This window comes from Nicotiana tomentosiformis, chromosome 7, assembly GCF_000390325.3.
Source record: "Nicotiana tomentosiformis chromosome 7, ASM39032v3, whole genome shotgun sequence".
In the NCBI taxonomy this organism is placed as follows: Eukaryota; Viridiplantae; Streptophyta; class Magnoliopsida; order Solanales; family Solanaceae; genus Nicotiana; species Nicotiana tomentosiformis.
Genome location: NC_090818.1, coordinates 39,553,818 through 39,561,437, shown reverse-complemented (window position 1 = coordinate 39,561,437; position 7,620 = coordinate 39,553,818).

Below are 7,620 nucleotides of genomic sequence, written 5' to 3'. Positions count from 1 at the left end.
AAAGCAACAGTGATCTATACAATTTAAAATCATAATCTTTCACATTTAGCCCGTGTACACACTCGTCACCTCGTGTACACGACTTTCATCACATTACAATTTAATACCAATCCTAGGAAAAAAATTTCCCCACATAAGGTTAGACAAGTCATTTACCTCGACTTGCTCCAATTTAACCAAGTAGTACGCCTTTTCCTCAATTTTTCGATTCCAGTCGACTCATATCTAGTCATAATTAATTCGATACAGTCAACAAAAATTATAGAATCAATTCCATAAGAAAATACTATATTTTTTAATAAAATCCGAAATTAACTCAAAAATGATCTCGGAATCCGGTGAAAGTTATGAAATATGAACGCCCATTCAACCACGAGTCCAACCATACCATTTTTACTAAAATTCGACATCAACTTGACCTCCCAAAATCTCAAATTCTCATTTTGAAATCTCTAGGCCCAAATCCTCTGATTTCACCTCAAAAATATGTAATCTATTCGAAATATTTAATTATAATCCAATATAATTGACTAACAATGATTACATGTGACTTACCTCAATATTTCCCATGAATTCTCGCTCAAACATTGCCTCACCCGCTTTTGAAATGTCAAAAATAATAAAATTTCTCGGACCCTTATGTTTTGTACACCGCCCAGTACTTTCGCACCTGCAGACAAAATTCTCGCACATGCGGTCCCGCATCTGCGAAAATTAGTCAGCCCAGCTGCCTTCGCATCTGTGAGCTTTGGACCGCATATGCGCCTTCGCAGGTGTAGAAAATTCCATCGCACCTGTGCGTCTGCCCGCACCTGCATCCTTCCTCACGCTTCCGCGCAACATGAGCTGCATTTGTGGCATCACACCTACGGCCAATTTCTCGCAGGTGTGATTACACTAGAAGACAAAAAATTTCCTAGATTTCTTCTAAGTCTGAATTTGATCCGTTAACCATCCAAAACTCACCCGAGACCCTCGAGACCTTAATCAAATATACCAACATGTCCTAAAATATTATACGAAAATACGGAACCGGTGTCAATAAATCCAACATCATTAATTTATTAAAAATCATTAAGCTTTCAAACTTTTAAGTTTTTATCAAAATTATATTTCTCGGGTTAGGGGACTCGGAATTTGATTTCGGGCATTCATCCAAGTCCCAAATCACGATACGGACCTACCGGAACTATCAAAATACTGATCCGAGTCCGTTTGCTCAAAATATTGCCCAAAGTCAACTCAAATGAGTTTTTAAAGCTCTAATTCACATTTTAATCTATTTTTCACATAAGAACTTTCCGAAAAATTTTACGTTGCGCAAGTCAAAAAATGATAAATAGTGTTTTACGAGGTCTCAAAACATAGAATTACTTATTAAATTTTAAAGATGACATGTTGGGTCATCACAACAGGATAATTAATGAGATAAAAGATCATGGATAGATCGATGTAATTGGTAGCAAACATTAGGCATAAAATCGCTTTGCTTCACATCATTTTACGAAAAAGACAAATAACAAGATTCAACTGATCCTACTTTCAAATGTAATATACACTACATATCATATCAGTAAAACCAAAGAGAATTTTAGATAGATAGGCCTTTTCTAGCTAGTGCTATTTACACTTTTTACTTTTTATGATAGCCTGACCCTGACCAAACCTATTTTGATATATGCGGTAACAGCATTTTCATGTATTATTCATTTCTAACCATCACTTTCATTCTTATCAGACATTTTAACTTTAATAAGTTTCTTTACAATGCCTAGCTTAAAAGTTAAATGGGATTCATTTTTATACTCCAATTATTAGTTAAGTGGATAAAATTCATTACTCTATCAAAAGGTTTAAGGATTTCATTTCATTAATATGTACGAAGTATATTTTTATTACATATCTTTATAGTAACTTTTGGAACCTTACTGCCGTTAGTGGTCGGTATTCAATCATTTGCAGGACCGACTATTCGGAATTAGGATTCACAAATGCTACAAGTGAAAGAAAAAGAATTCTTGTTTAAGGAATTTTTAGATGTTTTCTGTAAATTTATAAAAAAAAAGAAAAAAGAAAAAAAAAAAAGAGGAAGATTCCACTAGTTAACAAACAAATTAAACAGACGTTTGTCTCCCTCACGAAAATGACCCAACAAACCAAAAAGTGTTAATATTTTAAATAGGTCAACCTTAGTGCCACACCATCTTTCGGTCCATTAATTGATTATGGTATATATATATATTCTAGATAATGTTGATCATTCTTTATAGCATGTTGACCAAACCATCCCTTAACAAACAAGTGTGAATGAACTTGACCCTAATAAGGGACTGTGGTACGTACAATAATATGTATAATTATTATTATTATCCTACATTTAACTATTAGTATTTCTAGAATATTTTACGGAATATTCTTCATAATATTCGCCATTTTGTATAAATATTTGCCTTCCTTGAGGAAAAGTTTTTCAGCAAATTAAGGCAAGCAAATTTCATAAAAAATATAGTTTTGGAAATATTTTACGTATGAGAATATTTTTACGTCGTACAAAAAACACCCATGATCCATTTTATGGATTTGAAACACCTATGAAAATATTTCTTGCATTTTGCTTGTGGCAGGTACATAGTGGAAAGTATATTTAATTTAACATTCAGTTAAGCTCTTAATATTGCTTTAAGATTGTTTCAAGTGGAAAACAACTGCAACCTAGAAACAAGACGAATGAAGAATGATTAATAAAAAAGGCTAATTAAGCTAAATCCCCCAATTTCCTCGTAATGTGCAACTAAAACACCACTACTGGTCCTTTTAGTTATGTTTATCTAATTATATTATATCTTGTTTGTTATGGATGGAGTGACTTCTTGTGTAATTGATGGTTACAATTAGCTTAGTATTGATAAATTAATTAAAAAGTAGCTAAACATGATCGTTGAGACATTTTAATTTGTGAATGAATGACAAGGTCGGAAATTTAATAATATTTCATGTCAAGGTACTTGAGATTATCTTCGAATATATGAATACATTATTACTATTGTAGTGGTGGAAGTACCAAGTTGCTTGTTTCAAAATTGACATTAATGATTCTGTGGAGCACTTTGTGTTCTATTATTCTTTTAGAGGTTTTGTTTTGCATGGAAAAAAGAAAAGGTTAGCAAATCTTGCATAAAATAAAAGGCAAACTAGTTTCTTCGATCTTCATTTTCTTCTTTTCTTGGAGAGAAGTTGGAACAAAGAACTTATAAAAATACATAAATAAAGAAAAAACCAACCATCAAATGTGGCATTTAGCCTGTCCAGCAGAAGAAAGATTGCAGAACAGCTAATGAATACCTTATCCCATGTAAATCCACAGAGGGTAGGAATGAGTGAGAGATGACATAATTTGTGATCATTTAATTCCAATTGCTTTATTAGTAGTCAGGGGCGGACCAACATGATCTGAAATGCGAGTCGGTTTTGCTTACTTTCTTCATCCCCTCTATCAAAATGATCAAGGGATGGATCACCTTCATAAATTGTTGAATTTCTTCACATAAAAAAACACTTTTAGTATAGTAAAAAAGGTGTCTCAAAAATTACCTTAGATCACAATTTAATATATCAGGTATGACATTTCTGTATTTTCTTTAATTTACTAGTTAAAATTTCGGACTCTGCCAATATAGTTATGATTGTTAATCTGCAACTTTTTGAAGCATCACCTCTAATTACACGTCTAAAGTCTAAACCACATATTTTTACTTTTTGGGCCGGGCCTATACCCGGTGGATCGGGATGTGCAAGCTATTTTTTGTGACAAAGATCACTTTTAGCCCGTGACCGAAACAATTTACATTCAATAGCAGCAAAAGTGTATGAAATTTATATATTTTTTGTATTTAACATACAGATATGTATACATATGCAAAAAATATACAAAATTATACATTTTTTAGCTATTATTTTGAGAACAGTTATACAATGTCATTTTCTCATTTCTTTCCCATCAAACTTCTTTTTAAGTTAATTTACTAATTTTCTATATAATGACCCCATCACACCATCCTTAAATAGCTTTTAGCGGTTCATTCTCTTCGATATTCTCTTTGATTGCTTTTTATGAAATATGTAATCTTTTTCTAAAATAAAATTTTCCTTTTGTGAGGGGGTCGGACCCGTGAATAGGCAAGAGAAAGTAGGAAATAAGATTTGAATCTTGCACTTAAAGTGAAATATGATAGAATTGTAATTATTAGATTGCAACTCCAATATAAAATTAGCTAAAATTTTCTTGGCCTCATTTGTTTGTATTTGTTTGTATTTAGGAGTTCTGAATCTTGATTATTCAGATCTGAGATATTAAGTGTATTTTTTGTTTTTAATGTCTGAATCTTAATTATTCAGATCTTAATCATTAAGTGTGTTTGTTTGTTTTACTGCACAACCATTTAATGAGTCTGAATAGGTCTGTATGATTAAGATTTACAACAAAGACTTGATGTCATTAAGATGCTTTCATCCACACTCATTACTAACTACTGCCACCGCCTACTATTATCAACTACCACCACCACCATCCTCAACCATAGTTGTTACCACTATCACCACCCACCACCCCCACAACCATTATTCTCAACCACAACCACACACTCACCCAACTCAACTAGCTACCACAACCAACGACCCCATTACCATCAACAATCATAGTCGGCACCGCCCACCATTATAAACTATCACCACCCACCATCACACTACTAAAAAAAGGGGAAAAACGACCGCCAATACCGACCGATGTTGGTCAGTAATTGGCAAAAATCGACCGATAACCGATTGATTCATGGCGGTCGGTAATCGTAACATCGATAGAGCTAACTGACCGACATTGGTCGGTATTTTCCGACCGATTTCGGTCGGTCAATTAAATTCAAAAAAAAAAATTACCGAAAAAACTAACCAAAGTTGGTCGATTTTTTTAGATCAAAGTTGGTCGGTATTTTAATTATGTAATTAAAAAATGCACCATCTGGGAATCGAACTGGGGTCTGTACTGTGGCAGGATACTATTCTACCACTAGACCATTGGTGCATTTTGTTTTAAGACTGTCTTTTATTTTATTTATACTCTTTAATTATATTTTCGTACGAAAATAACCAGTTGATGTCGGTCGATTTTATTAAAAAATAAAATTACCAATCGAATTCGGTCGGTTTTTTTAATATTAATTTTAATTTATTTTAAATGAAAAATCAACCAAAGTTGGTCGGTTTCTTGAAAAATAAATTTCGTGGGACTCAAAAATAGTTTCCCGCATTTTTGCGCCAAAGAAAACCGACCAAAGTTGGTCGGTTTCGTAAAAAAAAAATTAAAAAATAAAATATTTTGAAAAACCTACCGACTTCGGTCGGTTTTTTTGCCGGTTAAATCGGTCGGTCGACCGCGGTCAATTTTTGCCGAATTTCTAGTAATGTCACCTTCCTCAATTACAACCACAACCATCACCACCATCCACCATTATTAACTATCAACATTCACCACCACCACCACCACCACCCTCAATCATAATCGTCATCGCTACCAATTACCACTAGCTACTACCAGAACCACCACCATCAACCAAAATCACCACCAACCACCGCCTCTAGTCGGCATTTACAAGCACCTCTGTTAGCCATCATCACCACTAACTGTCATATTTTTAAAAATTATAAATAAAGATAAGTTTTATACATTCCGATGTTGAGAAAACAAACAGTCTTAATTATTCAGTATTTAGATCTTAATGCAATATCTTAATATTCAGATATGTATTCAGATTCAGACGTCTTAATCTATCTATATTATATTAAAAGCACGAAGGCCCTTAGCGAAATGTCGTTCGCCTTTTTTACCCTTTAAATATAGATTTCACACTGGACGCAATCGTAATTTAAAATTTTTTAATATTTAGGACTTAAATTTTTTAGATATTATATTATATCCTTCCTTATTTGAACACCGAAAAAATCAAAATTGGGGAAATTTTCTTGCACTTAGAACCTTTTTTAGGTTTTAGCAAAAAAAAAAAGAACCTTTTTAAGGTTAAGGCGTCTTTATTCTTTAAAATCATATATAGGATAGGACAACGTCAAGAAATTTTCTCAAGCTAAATTGAGCTCCAACCCCTTTCACCAATATAATTGTATACCCTAGCAGCCTTCCCTAACTCTTTGTGGCGGAAAAGGTCCTTACACCTACGTCTCTAATTCTCACGGGTAGAATTTCATCTGTGATGCAGCTCTTGTTAATGTTTTTATTGCTTTCCTTCTGTCTTCTCTGAATATTAGTCAGGGGTCTTATTTTGTTAAGAACTAAGAAGTATGTAGATTTTCGGCAACGGATTTGATCTGTGTGCTATCAATTAAATATTTATATTTATTAAATTTTTTCATAGTATGCATGACCGAGGTGAAACCTATGGGATCCATTGCAAAAGGTTAGCTTCGCTTTAGTTCCTGACTTCCTATTACCTTTGATGTCTCAGTAAAGTTGTGTAAGTCTGCTTTTGGTCTAAGAGTTGAAACATTAGTTCAATTTAATTATGAAGAAAAATATTTTAGTAAACTGATAACGAGGGAGTAGTTATTGGCGGTTCTAATGCATCGAATCTTGATAAAACTTTGAACTTATTCATATATCTAAAAATTGTTCACACGTCTTTCGAAAAATATGTTTTCATAGAAAATATGTGTTAGCTTTTGTACATTTATCAATTCCAATAAAGTTTAAAAAATCACATATATTATAATTGAAGAAAAGAGCCTTCTTGTGATCAGTCACAAAAATTAATTTTGAAATTAGCTTTTAATTTAAAGAACTATACTTCATGTTTCTGTATTTTTTTTTAATGTTTTATGAATTTATAATATTTTCTCGGCATAACGTTTTTATACATGGATAGTATTTGCAAGATGTTGATTGACTTTTTTACTATTTGTAAGTGCATTTTGTCACACCTCCTTTTTCCCGAGGGGATAGGGGATAAGGGAGTTTTTCCAATTAAAGTGACAATATTCGAAATGGGATTATTTATTAAATCAGAGTCGCCACTTGGGATAATTTATGGTGTCCCAAGTCACCGGTTTATTTTGAATCCCAAATCGAGGAAATTTGACTTTATTTTATGGTCCGCGAACACAGAAGACCGGGTAAGGAATTCTGTTAACCCGGGAGAAGGTGTGGGGCACTCTCGAGTTCCGTGGTTTTAGCACGGTCGCTTAACAATTAATACTTGGCCTAATTATCTGATTTATTACATATTTAAAACCTATTGTACATTTTTACTTTTTAACCGCTTTTAATTATTTATGGAATTATTTCTGGAACAAGTCACGATGTCGTACAGTTGTCATTTTGGCACACGTCGCAAACCGCAGCACATGAAATGCACCCGCGATTTACGACATGCTTATTTTTAGTATTATTTTAAGTTGTGGTCGGGTCGCATGAAATGCACACCCGAATGAGATTTACGTATCGCGATCATGCCACGGGAACCGTACCCATAGTCACGATGATTATTATTAGTCGTACTAGCGTTTTCTTGAATGATTTACTTTCCTAAAGCTACTTTGAGATTAAATTATGGCAGG